General features: G+C 40.6%; 1 pseudogene; it reads right to left on the bottom strand.

The window, feature by feature from the left end:
- The window catches only part of LOC120374531, a 202,284-nt pseudogene that overhangs the window by 88,234 nt on the left and 95,517 nt on the right, over positions 1–18,533 (bottom strand).

The following is an 18,533-nucleotide window of genomic DNA, read 5'->3' as shown; positions in this document are numbered from 1 at the left end:
TTCAGATACCTCATCAGACCACCCTTCGTATCAACATGGGAGAAACAACGATGTAAATAGGTGACAAATCTAAGTATAAGTATAGCATACAGTAAGTCTAAGCTAAAGTATTTTATTAGACAATTCCTCGCCCACTTTTGCCAGTTCTTAGAACTCAGTAATATGCACTTCAAAGAGAGGCTGGTATCAAGTTGTTAAGAAGGCCAAATGAACTCAAACACAGATGTGTAATGTAAGACTGCAGATTAGCCTGCTTGTGTAGGATCATTAAACATTTTATCACTCACAAGTGTCTATGAGGACAATATAAGGACCAAGCCTCACCCATCTAAAAGCAAGCCTTCAACTACTTAAGCAAAAGTAGGTTTGGAGAGGTATCTCCCAACAACTTTGTACTTTGAAAAACAATGTCATGAAAGCACCACAAATCATTAATAATGACACTTTGTACTCATGAAATGAAAGTGTGTGCATCTTACATTGCATCATTTTAAATAACAATATTAAAAGGGAAAAACATTTTGTAATAAACAGCATTTTTGCTGATTGCACATGATTATGCTAAGCAGACTGTTCGACTGGTGTCAGAGAGGTGACTTAATAGCTAGCTCCTATAACTCATCTCCACAGCTGACCTCTCCCCTCTGTTGATGAAGCCTATTCAAATCCTGCTGCCCTTTGCTCATTTTAAGATCTTATATTTCTGATCATGAATATATTTGTCTATGTTCTTTATTTTAAACCTGTAAAGATTTTTCCGGTGGTCTTCTTAACCTGCATGATTTGAGTTTTATATATTACTTTATAAAGTGCAATAAAAATTAGTTTTCATTGTTGTTATTTTTTACCTGATGCTTACATGTCATTAATTAAAACAAGAAAAGACTCATAGGGTATCTGAGCACCTGTGAGAAGGAACAGTGCTAATATTCTTCACTACGACTTTAAAATAAAGGGTGGAAACATCACTCGGAGGTAGGAAATACGATAAGTCATTTCCACTATCTGAATATACATAAACATTAAGAAAAACACTCCCTTGGAAAAATCACAAATTAAAAGTTAAAAATCTGTTTTATTAAAATAATCTGAAAGGAAATTGTATTTATGATATATATTTCCACATATATGTGCACACACTCCCTGAATAGACATACACATGCATGCCTACTTAAAATCTACTGAACACAAAACACAAACCCACAGGACAAGCAAGATGCCAATGGTCAATACAAAAACACAACCTGAAAGAGGTTAAAAAGCAACTTAAAAATAATGGAACAGGAGATATTCAAAGTTACTATCAAGGTCAAAAGAAAAGGTGAAGAGGAGAGAAGTAAGCATTCCATACGAGTAATAGGACTGTAATAAATGGATCCCTTAAGGCCTGCAAGCAGGTTGCCACAAGCAAAACACAAATCCCTAGAGGGCAGTACATAATTAACAATTTGAAGATCTAGCCACTGTCACAAAGAAAGACAGGGAAGGCTACCCAAAAAAGTGAACAATCATTTTGCTCTCAAATCAGCTTGCTGATTACCCTATAAGCCCATGCTGATTGTTCCTCAGACTGTATTTTCCTACTTTCCATCACAAATGTTTTCCTGTATACTGTTTAGTTTTCCAGTAATATGCTGGGATTCTAGACAGGACACAATGACTATAATTAATAAGAGAGAAGCAGTGAAACAAGCATTTCTGAAGGCGGGGGGAGCAGGATGGTGAATTTAAATCATTGTGAATATCAGGAAGATACATTTCAGCCAGATTATAAAAGTCCAGTAAAACTTGAGTAGATGGTGTTTTGTGAAAAGCGAACCATGATGCTATGGAATACATAAATCAGATTTAAGGACCAATTCACAAAAAACTCTGACTCGTATTCTGGGATCGACAGAATGGTCGTATGAAAGTGAAGAACAAAGGGATGTTTTTGTACTGTTGTTTCTAGATAAGTAACATACATACAATATCTGTGCATCTGCTGAAACCCCAAAGGTCATGTAACTCAAAACTGAGATGCACAGTTCAGAGCAGGCTGAGCAGATGAACATGAGGTACAGTTGGTTCATTCAGTCAGGCACTAATCTAGCATTGAGAACCACATGGGTGTACCCACATATAGCCCCATTCACTTCAATAGGTCACCTCTGTGCAACTCTGAGTTGCACCTGTGTAATTTGCAATGCAAAATCTGGGCCAAATATGGTATGGATACATTCAAAAGGGAGATATATTTTTAAAAGGTGATGAGAGGAAAATACTGAAGGTCAACTGTATTGATCATATCTGCTTATTTTCTAGGGCCTTGGGAATGTCAAAGCTACAATAATTCTATAGGCCCATACCACATATGGGGCCAAGTTAACCCCTAGAATAACTCTACTAAATTCAGTATAGTTGCACTAGAGATAAACATGGCCTGTTCATTTGTAATTTTTCAGCTATAAATCATTTTGTCCCAACAATAAGTTACAGATGGTAAATAATGTTAATGTCCTTTTATAGTAAAACCATGTTTCTATTTATTACTTTATTTATTGCATACAGAAAACAAGGAAAGAATTACAATTGGCCAGAGCTGAAACATGTGGACATTTATTTCTGTGCCACCATTTTGGTGATACCTAGGGACGATGTATCTAATAATTTCAGAGCAACCATCATCAGTTTGTCTTGCAAACATTGCTTAGATACCACTGGGTCATCAATAAAAAGGTGCTATGTTGCCATGAAGATCACTGCACCACCCCTGAAACTCCACATAAAAATGTATGAAGATGACAAATCTTCACAGGCATGAGAATCCGGGCTAAAAACAGACATGTAGATGAATACCAATTCTTCATGTGGCATACTCTATTCTTGTTTTTACATGGGGAAGTATGGACACTAAAGGCATGCATAAATCCAGTACAGAACACTTTGACTAAAAAACCACAACAGTACTTTGACTATCATATGCTAATACAAAACTACTCAAGATAGTTAAGTCCCAGACAGACTGCGAAGAGCTACAAAAGGATCTCTCAACAATGGGTGGTTGGGTAACAAAATAGCAGATGAAATTCAGTGTTGATAAATGGAAAGTAATGCACATTGGAAAACTTAATCCCAACTATACATATAAAATGATGGGGTCTAAATTAGCTGTTACCACTCAAGAAAGAGATCTTGGGGTTATTGTGGATAGTTCTCTGAAAACATCCACTCAATGTGCAGCAGCAGTCAAAAAAGTGAATAGAATGCTGGGAATAATTAAGAAAGGGATAGATAATAGGACAGAAAATACCAAGTTGCCGCTATATAAATCCATGGTACACCTACATCTTGAATACTGTGTGCAGATGTGGTTGCCCCATCTTAAAAAAGATAATTGGAATTGGAAAAGGTTCAGAAAAGGGCAACAAAAATTATTAGGGGTATGGAATAGCTTCCATATGAGGAGAGATTAATAAGACTGGGACTTTTCAGCTTCGAAAAGAGACGACTAAGGGGGGATATGATTGAGGACTATAAAATCATAACTGGTGTGGAGAAAGTAAATAAGGAGGTGTTATTTACTCCTCATAACACAGAACTAAGGGTCACCAAATGAAATTAATAGGCAGCAGGTTTAAAACAAACAAAAGGAAGTATTTCTTCATACAACGCACAGTCAACCTATGGAATTCTTTGCCATACAATGTTAGAATATTCATCCCCCAAGGATGAAATACTGAAAGAAAAAACCACCACCTTTCTCTTAGACATACAGGAATAAGTTTCTCGATCACAAGAATCTGCTGATGAGAACACTAACAAATCTTTTTTCTGTAGCTTGAGTTTCTGATATCTGAACTCTATTACATAATATTATTTAATTACTTATATTTTATTATGTATAATAAAAGTTAAACTTATTTTTACTTTTGTAATTATGAACATATTCTTAGTTACTTAGAGCCTTCTTTGGAGCCCTTCTACTCTTATAGAAATAAGCATTTAGGAAATTGGTAATAACATCATAGTTTTGACCATGTATTTTCTGAAGGTTATACATTTTATATTTTAATCTGTCAGTCACAATGGGGTAAAGCCCCTTTTATTTTCAATGAACTACAGAAATATGAAATAAAGTTATCCACTGATTTATATTTTTATACACACACACATACACACACACACACACTTGAGGCTAAATTACTCTGTAATACAAGTCCACTGACTTCCAGCTAGTAAATTTGGCCCTTAGTCAAGATGTTGTGGCTACAGGCCAATACGAACAATTGCCACAGTTAGGTCACAAATAAAAGCTGGCCACAGTTAAGCTTAAGATATTATGTGCGCTTTAGTGATTTAGTCCATGATAAACTGGGTGAATTTACTTTGCCTAATTTCTAATCCTCTCAAACATAGAGTTTGAAAGTTGAACTCAGAATTAAATGATATTTGGTTTGTGATTCCTTAGCAGAGACTGTGAGATGAAAGACAAGAAAGGAGTCAGAAAACAATTCACATAAAAAAAATGTACACAGTGTGACATATCCCCTGTTTCAGGTGCTTTGCACCACTCGGTACAAAGCAGCCGGAAAGTTATCTTCACAAACGATTGGATGTTCCCTCTGGTAAGGGGGAAACCAGTCAATACATATCTAGGCTCACAACATACAACTTTACATTACTGATAGGGAGAGGCACAACCCACCATCACGTGTTGAGGGCTCCCATCGCTATGCACAGACATGTACACACACATAAAATAATCTGTTATTCATTGCTCATGTACAGAAAGTAATCTCCCATCATTGGTTGACAGAAAGTGGGTAATTCTATGAATGTTGTGAAATAAAAACAGCATGTCAAAAGAAATTAAAACTTTTACCCTGAGATCATGAATAGCATTTCCTTTACCAAGAGCTGTTTGGAAAACTGCCAGGGAGCTGAGAAAGGCTGCTAAGCAGCACCAACTTTGCTTGCCCTAACCTCCAACTCCAATTATGGAGCCTCAAGAATGCAGCTGACATGACACCTATGGAAATGAGATTAAATTACAGTGCTTTTATTTTTGCTTGGTAGCAGACATTTCCATCGTATGTAATCTATCAAAGATTATGGGCTAGAAAATGTTAGTGTGATTTTCACAGATAGATCCATGCTGCAAAGTCCCATCCTCCTAATATTTGGGGGTGGGACTTGGATCTGAGGTTTTTGCTTTGGGCCCACCTCTACTAATTAAGTCATTCCTATTATTTTTATGTAATACTTGTGAAAGCTCCCACGTAGTGTAAATCCCTTAATTTATTCACAGAACAGATGTGTGATGTCATGGGCTGGATTACTGCAGGCATCATCACAAAACCCTCCCATGTGCCTAAACTCTAACCTGGAGAGAATACCTCAAAGTACTCCTGTCCCTATGTATGCCTCTGTCTTTTCTGCTGGGACTACCAGCTAGTGCCAGTGATAATCTGTAGGATGTGGACACCTATCTACTAGGAACTGGACTGAGACCTTCTTCAAATACAACCAGCAGATGGCAGTCACTTTTGGTCACTATTGTCACTGACTGCATTCAAACTGGTGAAGTAGATATGAACGGGTCAATATATTCCCCAATTGCCTGTTCCTGTAATTTCCATGTTGAAAAACGTTGAACAAAAACATCATTTAAGATTGTCAAGACAAAACCAACTATGTACAGCAGTAAAAGGCAAAAGCCTCTATCGTGTGGCTTAATTACATTCCCACTTGAGTAAAATATAGAGTTCTTTTAGCTACCATAATTGATGAGGTTCTACTCTATTAACAGTGAAGTAGCACAAGAAACTTACGCTATCTCAGGCTACGTGACATCTGGTCTCAGGCGCAGTTCAGCCTCTACATGCACTGCTTCCTGTCAGAGTAATTAAGTACATTTTTCTTGATTAACAAAATCCAAACAAGATGAAGAGCTAATATGCTTTCTGCTCTGGGTCCCAGTGGAAGAAGATTTTTTACATTCCTTTGGGGATCCTCCACCATTGACTTGTATTTCTAGTTTTGTCTCAAGGTGAATCTAATGACATTCCTCAAAATGGAACATATTGTTCACAATTCATAGATATCTTTGAGAGGCCTTTTTGCCGTGTCAAGGCATACAGACCCCCATTTTAGGCTTCAAGGATGGGGGAAGGGGAGGGAGGGCAGGGATTCCAAAAACCAGCAAACAGAAATATTTTCTTATTTTGTATTATAGTTTAGTGAAAGGGGGAGGGGGGTTGGCAGGGGATGAGGACTTAAATTTCACCTATAATGTTGTGAGCTCAAAAACACTGGCATTGTACAAATATATGAGAACCAGAAGGTGAAACACCATATATAAAGCAAAACTGACCAGTGTAGTTTTACTATTTAAGCTAAATGGAATGCAAAAAGTGAACAAACTGCAAAATCAGTGAATGCTTAATTTTAATAATGGATCCTGCAAATCTTAGTTCATGCGAGTAATCCTGACTTACAGATGCAGTGAGTGTTTAGCACATGTTTGGGTTAAAATAAATGTAAAAGAATTAAATAAACCTAATAAAACAGAAGACAATGGAGTTAAACCAGAGCTAAATTTGGCTCCCTAGGTGCAAATCTTAGATCTGTATTAAAAATGGCCAGTAAAATAATTTTATCAATAAACAATCAGCTTACAAAACATGCAAGGGATGCCCCAGAAAATCCCCCCAAAGGGATTTAAAATGTAAATCTTACTTTAGTTCCCTTCCTCCTACCCCTCTTTTTTAGCCTTTGCAAAGTCTAGACACACTGGATCAATACCTCCTGTTGTAGATGACCTACTGGCATGGACTAAACAGGAGATGTCATATCCACCACAGAACCCCACTTCAGACTGGAGTGAGCCTGGAGAGTTAATTAAGCCCCCTTCCTAGAGTACCGTGCAGATATCTAAAGTGTTTTTTAAATAGCCTTTATTTCATTCCCACACAGAAATGTAAAATGTTTGAAATCAATATAATATTGTAATAACGAGTCTTAAAATATCGTAAAGCTACAGTCTGCCTCAGGGCTGTACTGTGGATTTGATGTGATCAGCAGCATGCTTGGTGGGTCACACTGAGAGGAAGCCAACAATTCACAGTGGGTCGAGGTTTCTTGGAACCTTTAAAAGTAAAAATTGTTACATTTTATTTTAAAACAGTGCTAAATGCCTGGCTTAGTCTGGTCACTTGGGGCACTCAGCACACTGCTCAAAAGATATGTGAGGTTATTTTTAATACCCTTGCAGGTCACCTTTAAACGAATTTGCACTTCAGTGATTATCTTTGTTAGAGCACACATTATACCAATGGAAAGTAAGGAAACTTACATGTGCTGTATAGCATCCTCAAAAAGAACAAGATTCATTGCAGCATGAAGCTCATTGTAGTGCTCTAATGAATCTGTTAAAATTCTGGTCAGCTTCTCCCAATCAGATACTGGAAAGTAACAAGGTTCTCCAACACCATGGGCAAAGTGGCAGTAAATTAGTGGCTTATGGATAAATACGTGCTCATCAACACCCTGATGGTAACAATATAGAGATATAAACAAGCATTCACACAGCATATTAACCCTTTATCACATTTTTTTCTCCTAATTTTAATGTTTTGAGTGAATTGTTAGTGCTTGTGAAAGCTGCTGAATTGACATCTTTGGAGGCTGAAATCCTCTACCCACCAAACAGATACAGCACACACAGTGGCAATTTACATTTCCCCATCATTCCCTGCCAACAAGCCGCAACCGTAATCTGGAGGGACTCCTTCCAGAAGTTTCGTTTTCATGGTAATTCGGTCTTTGTCTTCTCTGATGAGCCTACCAACAAGGGTGCCAGTTAATGACAATCGTGTGACAGTTTTGTACTGACAATTGTTCAGGACGAAATGATTTAAACACAACCAGACCATTTCACTGAGGCTGCTAGTCAAAAAGCATATTATATATATATATTTCATGTAGTTTCTATCAATAGTTTTACCCACTTACTAATACCATAAAGCTCTTATTTTTCATTGCAGCATTCACCATGAGGTTGTAACATACAAGCAGCTGATCAGAATGGAAGGTAAACAATCTCATTTCAAAGGAGAAACTGGAATAACTATGTTTCCAATATAACAGTGGGTATTTAATACTATCCTTCTCATAATATTCAGATCATGTCCAGTTAGGCATATGAATACATAGAAACAAGAAAAAGGAACCTGTTATATAGTGATCCATAGAGCTGTCAGGTATATTCTTACTTAAAATCATGAATCCCATTTTAACAATCCTAAATTTTGGGTAAATGGGAGGTAATACGGCATGAAACAGCGTAGAAGCACTCACACATATTACTCATAGGTATTATATATATTGAAATCATACGTCAAAATATCTTTTTACAGTATCAAAAAGATCTTTGTTAAAATGTTCAATATCCTTTTCCTCCATAAGTTTATCTGACTAGACTCAGAATTATTCATGGAAGCCATAAATGAACCAAATCAATAGGAAATCTCACACACTCTTGAAACGCAAAAACATTCCCTGCAAAAATATTTTCAAATTTCATTTCCATGCTTGACTTTTTATGAACATTATACTATCCATTTCTGATTAGTAACTAAAATGCTCCATCCAGTTAGATGCATATCAGTATGAATATTTGCTTCCATTAATGTGTGTGTTTAGTAGGAAATTAATGACGTCAGAGCAGCAGAAGTTATATAATGCAGTCGTGTGCCTGCTTCAGGGACCGTGATTCCTTTTTCTCCCATTCTCTACTATTATGCATTTTTGCTGAGATAACATTTCCTGTTTTATTTGTCTCTGACATTCTTCTCTCCCTCTGTTCAACTCAGCCTCAGTATATTTTGCCAGGACCACACTATCCCCCCACTGCCATTTGCATTCTCATTACCTCTGACACATATTCCTAGCTGACCTGGTAACACATCTGAAGGACTTCAACACCAGTACTACTAGTGATGTTACAAATAATTGAGTCTTTAGTCCCCTATATCTCACTTAAATTTGACTCCAATTTGCTGTACAGTTTTACTGGCACCTCCATGGTACTTACTGTTGCCTAACACTTTTCTATCCTCCATTTTTCCTGACTGGTCACCATTGCCTAACAATATATGGGGTGAAATCCTGGCCCCACTGAAGTCAAAGGCAAAGCTCCTAATAACTTCAGCAGAGCCACTGTTCACCCACAATTTCTACTTGTCTTCAGCAGCTGAAATTCTGTCACACACAGTGCTAATGCACACAACACATTAACTTAGGACAGCTAACACCATGGTGTTACCCTGGCATGTCAGACTACATCTTGAGAGCATGAAGCAGGTTACCTTCCCTAACTCTCTCATTCAGGGACATGTTAATCACAGCTCCCTTATTTAAGTCCAGAATTCTACACCTGGTGTGAGGAGTGATTAGGAACCTATCTGGGCATTTTTTTACCTCAGGGGAGTTTCTTGGGAAATTTTTTCCTTCTTTGGTGATCTTTTCATCCAGTTGTACTAGGAGGTCTTAAAAACTCATATCCAGCACTTTTTGCATCTAAACAGATGGAGGAAAAAGCAGGTGTCGGGGAACTTGGCTCTGCAAATGTAAAGTAGCCCACAAAAGCTCAGACAACCAATAATTGACCAGAAATCGTATAAGGGCCAGATCCTCATTGAAATCAATAGGAGTCAGGTGCCTAAATACCTATAAATAAAAGTCACACTATCAACAGCATGTGCTACTGCCCGCTCTGCTCAGGCTGCCCAAATTGCTGATCTCCCTCACACTCTGGCAGACTCCCTACATGCTGCCTCACACTCTTTCTAGCCTCCCATGAACCTGACCCACAATACCAAAAAGGTTTTCACTTCAATAAATAGTGGTAGGTGAGTCTGCCAAAGCCAACCAGAATGGGTAGGATAAAGGGAGGGAAACCATCTTGGGAATAAAATAGGAATGCTCTTCTTTCTCCACGACAAACCCTTTCCCCCATTTTTAGAATCAAACACTGAACTTTCTGATATGTGCTCTCATTAATTTCTATTTCCATGCCTCTTTGTGCTTTCTGCTTCCAACACAGCACAGGCAGCATTAGAAATCTCAGGAGAAAACTTGGTTTCTTGAAAGTTCCTGCCAAGACAGCTGGCTAACTGGGGTGGGCAGTCAAACTTGCAGGTTCAAACTGACACTGGTACACTTGAACCAGGTCTTGCAAGGTGACAAGATCCTTCTTAGAGGGCATGAGAGCCCTCATCTCCCACTGGTATCAACAGGAATCTTAGGAGATGCTCAGTGCCTTGCAAGATCATCCCTCTTGAGATTCACCCTGAAGAAATGTGCTGCGTAATGTTGTCTCTGAACACCGTGAGCACATAGCCATGTATAGTGATTACAAAGACAGGTGGTAGGAGCAGACTATAACAGGGAAGTGATGACATGTCACCCCACACAAGACCTGAAGGGGTTAAGCTTGCAGGTGGGCTAATTCACCCCATAGGCTGCCCCTGGAAGAGAAGCCAGCAAACAGGGATGAATTAGAGATGATACTCAACTGGACGAGAACAGGAGGGGCCTATATAAAGCCCAGGAGCTGAGAGTAGAAGGGGGCTGCAGAGAGAGAGAGAGAAACTGCACTCACTATCAGTAAGGGAGGAAGTAGCTCAGGGATCTAGCAGTAAGACTGCGCAGACCTTGACCGCTTGTTGTACGGTCCCTAAGCTGCAGTGGTAGATTAGCCAACTGGGGGGCCCTTGGGTGGCCACCCAGCGCTCCTGCCAGGGAGCGGGGCAAGCCCCTGTGTCCTGACCCCATTTCCCCAGAAGCAGTCAGGGGGGGACTGCAGGCGGAAGAGGTGGGGAGGGGCCCTCACATACTCTGTCTCAGGGCCCCAGAAACCTCTAATCCATCTCTGCTGGTCTGGAACCCCATGCAAGCGGGACAGGGGCTGTGTTCCCCTACCAGCCGCTGGACAGGGCTGTTAAAGGGCAGGGAGAGGAAAGATTGCCTGGGTTCCCAGATACTTTGATGTCCTGCAAGGAGAGGACTGCCATGACCTTACTGTGGGGCCAAGCATGAAGCAGGAGCAGTTGAGTCCTAAGAGAGCGAGATAGAGAGTGATGGAGTGAGTAATGACAGGAGAGGTGTTGGACTGGCAGAGCTAATCCCCAGAAGCAGTCAGAAGGAAGTGCTCCAGCCCTGAACACAGCACCCCATGGCAAGGGAGTTTTAAATTCAGTTTAGAGGAGGTCTAGAATGTGAACCTCTTTTCATCATAGTTTGCATGGCTGACAAAAGCTTGATGTACTGCATATACCTACATAGATAACTATCCTCTATTAGACTTTTAATCAGAAACGTCTGATGCTATAAATAAGCGTGTGTCCATTATTAAACAAGCACTGGCCTGCAGTACAATTGAAAAAACAAAAGAGTTTAAGTCAGTGTGTGGAATGTGGATAAAACTATTCTATTAGTACCTTAATATCCCTTTCTCTGTCCGGTGGGGAGCGTATCTCCTTATCTCCCAGGATGAAGCGCCTGCATCCTCCATATCTTTCAACTGATGGGGATGTTCAGGGACTCATGATGCTGAACTATTTTCTACGTCTTGTGTGTCAACTAAGGGAACCCTATTGTGAAATATTTTGGAGATTATCAACTCCTTTTGGCGTTAACAGGGGTTATATGTATGTATTTATGTGAGGGCAATCCCCAGCTCAGTTTGACTAGAGACTTTAAGAAGTGTAACATAAATCATATAAACATTTGCAATGCATGGTGGAGGAAAATGGTGATTGGTCTGATCCTAGACATAGCAGAGGAAACTGTGTTTCCTGGAATATGTGTAGGTAGGAAGTACCTCTTAAATTAAAAACATAATAGAATCTAATAGCTGTGGGGAGGAAATTCTGGGCCATTTTCTGATGCAGACAAAGTGCAGCTTGTGTGAGTGAATTGATAGATTTCAGTACACTGTAACTGAAGCCCCAGTGCTGGAAATGGATATTTGTGATGCTGCTGTAGATGGTAGCTAGAGCATCCATTCTTGGGAAGTGGAGAGTAAACACAGAGAAAAGTTTCTGAATGAAAAGAAAAAAAAGTGAATGGAGAAAAGGGTCGTTATTTCTTTAAAAATACACCAATATATTTTTTATAAAACTGAAAACCTTGAGGATGAAAGCAAGAGTTGAAAAGGTTTTCACAGCCAATGCACATGGTGTTAAATATCTTATTCACTCCTTGTCTCACTCTGTGGAGATCATAATTACTATCAAGTTAGTATTTAACCTATCAAATGAGCCTGACCTCAGGGAAGTGCAGTGCAAAGCTCTGTTTTCTCTCCAAAATGCTTGCTAATCTAGGTTTATTTAACATATGCACATGGAGTAGTGATAGTTTGAGGACTGAATGCCATCAAAAATTGCTAATGCCAGACATAAGAATGCAGATAACACCTTAGCACAACGGTGTAGTGGCAGGAAGGAGTGGCTGTAATTCTTAGGAAGGACATTATATTGATGATTTATTTTATTATAAAATACACTAATAGTTCTTATCAATATAATTATAGTTGTTTTTTTTTTAACAAGGGCTTGATAGCCACAAAAGTGTTCAGAAAAATTACAAGGGTTTCAGATGCAGCTCAAAGTATACTAGGCCATACATTTCTGGGCCTCTGACTGCTTCTGCTTAGTGAAAGCCAGGAGCCCCAGGAAGAGGATTTGGGAGTAAATATTTCTCAGTTATTTATCCATTTCCAAACCAAAACTTGATAAGCTCAAAGGAGAAACAGAAAACACCTCAACTTACAACTGCCGGGAAAGTAATTCTAGTTAGATGCCTCCTGTCCCTTCTCCCTAAATAGTCTGTGCATCTCCAAGCATAACATGTATTGGGACATTTGAGATAAAGTTTCTGCCTCTGATGGGAATATCACACAGCACAAGGTAAACCCTGTTAAGCAAAATTCACAGTATCCAGCTGGGTATTGAGAAGTGTAAGAAGAGAGCCCAAGGCATAAATACTGCCATCAAAAATAAGAACTCACCTCTTAAGTTCAGTAGAATTGCTTTATGTCACTCTGTTGGAAAAAGACAACCTGAAAACTGTCTATTGTAAGATATTCCTGGTCCAAGGAGGGCCTTGGATGGCGTAGAACTGATATAGCCATTCCCATGCCCCCTTCCTACAGCTGGGGTGGTATCTCTATGCCCCTGTAGCCCTCAGTTGTCACAACAGAGGTGTGAGGCTGTTAGCAGCCAGTGTAAGTTAGAAGAGAATGACTTCGAACAATCACAGAGAGAATAACTATAGAGCTCCACAGTGTTATTTTAGAGCCACTTTGCAGATTGTAATCCCATTTTAAATACCAGATTTTCAAAAAAGAGTGCAGTAAGTCAGCCCATAAACATCTGTATGGAAAAAACCATTTGCATGTGCAAATTAGTTAATGGTGCACCTATGTCCCTTTCTGCATGTCAATTATTCAATCTACATGCACAGCAAATAGTAATTTGAGTTTGTAATTTCAGTAATACCATGTGCAAATGGATGGACAGGTGTGAAATTTGAAAAATCTGCTGACACATACAGCTGCTTACACACACAAATACACTGTCAGAGGGTAGACTGGCCACTTTAGGGAGCTGGACTCTGCTCCGCCTGGATTTTGTTATGCCCTGTAGTGGAGTGGTCACCCCGCTCATGCCCTGAAGGGCTTAAAACAGCCCTGGAGAAGGCTGTGGTGGAGAAATGCTAGGGTGATTGGGGGAAGCAGCCACAGGTGGGGCCACGCCCCAGTCAGGCCACAGCTGGCTTTATAAGAGGGCTGAGGGCCAGAGACTGGAGCACACACTCTCTCTAGCTTCCTTGAGAGAGAGAAGGACCGGGCTGCCTGGGAGCTGAGAAGGGTACCTGAGAAGCAGTGCTGGGGAAGGGCAGAGGGAGCTGAGGAGATCCAGCCTGGTAAAACCCCAGGCTGCAGGCCTTGGTGAAGACCAAAAAAGGTACTGGGGCTGCAGAGAGGCAGCCCAGAGATAGGCAGAGGCAGCTGGTCCAACCCCCGTTGCCGATGATGAGTGGTTTACAGACTGCAGTCTGCCTCAGGGAGTGGGGGCTAGATGATGACGGCAGTAGCCACTGAGGCAAGATGGGGATAGGGGGTTGGGGTTTCCCCTGGGTGGGGAGACACCCAGATTGTGGGTTACTGTGGGGCCAGACCCCTGACATAGAAGGGCACTGGGGTCCAGGAAGGAGACACCAGCCTGCAGAGGGCACTCTGGACTGGAACATACATTCCAGCAGGAGGCGCCACGCCAGTGAATCCCACCCCGCCACATACCCTTTGTGATGGATTTGTGTATGAGACAGTGTGTGTTTGGTCAGGTGAGCAGGATTACCAGATAGCAGCCTGGGAGCAGGATTCCCTATAAAGGGAGCATGTTCAATCAGTGAGAAGGAGAAAGACAAAGGGATGTAGGGTATTCAGAGGGGATTCAGAATCCTGTCCGGAGCTACTTTCAGTGAGAGGCAGGAGCAGAAGCCTTAAGAAGAGGAGGCTTGAGGAAACAGCGGACAGGAGGACCTGGGGTTTTGAGGAAGGACTGCTGAGTCCAGCCAAGGGCTGAAGAAATGAGGAGTGCAAGTACCTGCATGGTGAGCATCAAGATTTCAGCTCCAACATAAGTACAAGTGGAAGCTATGCCCATGTGTGAGGTTAACTACAAGGGAGAGAAGAAGACCTTCTTGCCATAGGAAAGATCCTCACAACACTGATAGCCCCTTTGACCCAATATACCTCAACCAACTAAAAAACCAAACCAATGCCCAGTCCTGAAACTAACCTCAAGCAACCAATGCCTTAACAAAAGTAAATTACCCATCTTAAAAACAAAAGCTTTGCCCCAAGCAGAGCTTTTACCCTGAAAAAGGAAAAGCAGCAGAGACTTCATGAAGTCTACTAGGGACTTCACTGTTGCACCTCTGGTTTTATGTGGAAGGTGCTCAGATACTCCTGTGATGGGCAGCAGTTTAAAACCCTAAGGCAGGCAAGGCAAACAAAGAGTTCTCCATGCTAAGCAAACGTAAGTTTGGCTACATCTACTCTACAGCTTCTGTTGCTCAGGAGTGTGAATAAACCACCCCCTGAGCAACATAAGTTACACCAACATAAGTGCTGGTGTGGACAGCGCCACCACTGACACAGCTTCTGCCACTCGTGTGGGCTGAAATAATGAAGCCGAAGGGAGAACTCTCTCCCATTGGCATAGAGTGGCTACATTAGAGAGCTTACAGCAGCGCAGCTCCATCGGTGCAACTGTGCTGCTATAAACTCTCTAGGGCAGCCTCTCTCTTACTCTCTGCAGGGTCAAAAGAGCAGAACTTGTGCTGAACGTCGTAGATATGTCTTAACATGAGCCTCATCATGCTAAACAAATGCTTATCCCTGGGGCCTTATTTCTGCTACTAGGCGGGGATAACTTGAAAGCTGCTTTCATTATAGCAGGATCAGATTTCCCTGGGCTCCTCAGCCTGCTCACCACCTTTTATCTGGTGCTTATATGTTTGTCAATCCACACTGGTGCAGTGCAAGAGCTAGTTCTACATGACGGCTTTGCAAGCGTGTAATAAAAAGTTTAAGCCTTTCACACTCAATTAAAATAGCTCAAATGAGAAACATTTACTCACTGAAAGGAAACACGTTTTAACAAAATGTGGCACTTATAGCACCTACCTGAAGATGCTGATGTACTGAAAAACTTCCAGCAGTAAGATTCAGGCATATGACATACTGACAATTGTGGATTTCTTTTAAAATCAGTTTGTCTGTCATACCTATGTAGTTACAAAATAACAAAGGGATAATAAAGTTCAATTGTATATTCACAGTTTGAGATTTCTATTGACAGATGTTCACACTGAATGCTGCTACAAGAAAGGCTGATTATGTAGCCCTGTGTTAAAAGAACTGAAAAACCCTCCTTTGTTAAAACTCCCTTACACACCATTTGGAATCTTTTAAGGGACACTGTCAAGGTTGACAGGCTCCAAATTATATTGGCAGATTTAAAATAACCACCAAGTACGGAAAAAAAAACCCAGCTGTCAGCCACTCCAAAAAAGGGCTGCAACCGTGTTAAACATCCCATCTCCAGGCAGGGGAGCGTGAACTAGCAACAGTTAGCCCCTGGTGCTTGGTGAGAATCAGAATGATGGGTGCACAGAATGAGAGCTGATATATATGTGCCATGCCATCGTGTGACAGAATGTACCCCCAGGTTCACACCCTACACCCTATTGTAGCAAGTTTTGTACAAGGCATGTCTTGTAAGGTAACATTTGAAAACTCAGCTTGCTGGTATCATCCTGATACAATGTGTGTGGCAACATTGTATATAAAGTTATAAGATTTCCCTGTATGATGTTATTAACACATGTTCCAACTCTACCACCCTGCCCAAACAGAAGCTGGCAAATAGGTCTGTCCTAAACAAAGGAATGTGTGTTCTGCTTAATTTGTGTTTAAGCAGTAAACAAAGTCATCAAGCAGGGATGGAAACAAAGAAAGTTCAACCAAGTGAGAAAAACCAGCAGGGAACATCCTTCCACAGTGACTCTTTGTCTCCTAGTGTGCTACTGGAAATGGCTTTCAAGAGAAGGGACGGAAACTATCAAAAAGAGGGACAAACACCCCAATAGACACCTCTCCCCGCACCCCAGCCCATTGCATTCACTGCACCTGAAGTGACAAAGGACGCATTTGTTGGACTCTGGAGGAGGGGTCCTGCCCTACCAGATTTAGTCAGTAAGACTGCTGAAAACATGGTGAGAAACTTTGCTTGGATGTGAAATAGTTTAAGTTCAGTATTAGTAAACATCTTATCTTCATTTTTCTTGTAACTATTTCTGACTTTTATGCCTCATTACTTGTACTCACTTGTATAAGCTTGTTTTGCTGTTTTATCTAATCCAGTGTGTTTAAACTGAAGTCTCTGAATAACTATTTGAGATAATCAGCTGACATATTTTATGAATAATGGGTTTTATGAATAATTTGTACTGTCCAGGAGAGGGCTGGGCAATACAGGACAAACATTTCTGGGGGGAAATCTAAGACTGGGTGTGTGTTGGGGCCACCCTGCAGTATAACCAAGGCTGACGAGAGCCGGAGTGTAACCCAAGTGTGGCTGGCAGGTTGCAGTTACACACAGACACTCAGGGTGTGGCATGCATGCTGGAAGGCTGTTTGTGAGTGGCCCAGGTGGGAGCTACTTCAGCAAGGCATTGTAAGGCACCCAAGGTTGCAGGAAAGGGATGACAGAGCTGCTCATTAGTCTGGATTGTACCCAGCTATGTCACACATCTTTTCTACTATCCAGACATTTCAAAATTGCCATGCTACCTTATCCACCTACAGGGGAGAGATCTTCATATGTCTGGCCTAATTCCAACATTTTCTCTTACAGTGGAGAACAGATATCCTCTTCAGTAATGTATCACAGTTTTGTAAGTGTCCTTTCAAAAGGGAATATTATATAGAACTTATAGCACAGAACTCTTGGGTTCTGGTCTAAGAGCTGACTTGAAGCATGCCACCGCTGTACTATGCCCTTGTGCAATTTATTTAGCTTCTTTAGATCCTTGTTTACCTATCGTTAAACTAGATCTGATCATTTTTGTCCAGTTCACAAGGCTGTTATGTGGTTTACTTTGTCCAGCCTAATCCTGAATCCTTGTTCAGACAAAAAAACACACTGAGGTCAGTAGTTTTGATTAAGGACTGAGAAGGATTTCATGACTTCCCCATCAAGTGTATATAAAATGCTTTGAGATCTTTGGATGAAAGTTGCTATAAAAGTGAAAAATATTACCATCATTAACTTCCCAATGAAATTTCTGCCAGAAAATTGAGGTTATATGAAATCCCTGAGTCAAAACACAGAAAGATCTCTCTGTTGCCATAGATGCATAAGGTGCTAGGTTTAGGTGAGTATATAGCCCATCTACATGGAAAATGACATGAGTGGAGGGGAAATATTTCATGTTTACTAATCAGATTTGTAGGAGGCACATTTTTCATTAAAATATTGCTAGTTGTTTTGCTGCATATTTACGGCAGCAACAGAAGGATGGAACAGAACTGTCACACTCAAGCTGTCCCATTGTACCCAGCATGCTGTGTGCCTTCAAATGAACAAATCAAAACTTTGAGTTGACTTTTAATTTTAAGGCTGCATGAGATGAAAAGTGATGATTTCTACATATTGAATGTCAAAAACAGACTTCGCAGATACATTTTCTGGTACACAGAACAAAATGGGACAAATAGCTGGGAGAAGCTAGAATCCAGCATAAAAATGAGCCTGGCTTCACCCCAGCTTCAAATGTATTTATCAATGGATCCAGGAGAGCAGATGACACAGACAGAATCTATTGCCTAATGGATCGCGGACGGACAGACAACATGTTGAACAGCTACCTCACAAGAAACCTCAGTGCAGCCAGAAATAAGACATCATCATAAGATG

This window comes from Mauremys reevesii, linkage group 11, assembly GCF_016161935.1.
Source record: "Mauremys reevesii isolate NIE-2019 linkage group 11, ASM1616193v1, whole genome shotgun sequence".
NCBI classification, from domain to species: domain Eukaryota; kingdom Metazoa; phylum Chordata; order Testudines; family Geoemydidae; genus Mauremys; species Mauremys reevesii.
This window is presented reverse-complemented; position numbering and strand designations above follow the sequence as displayed.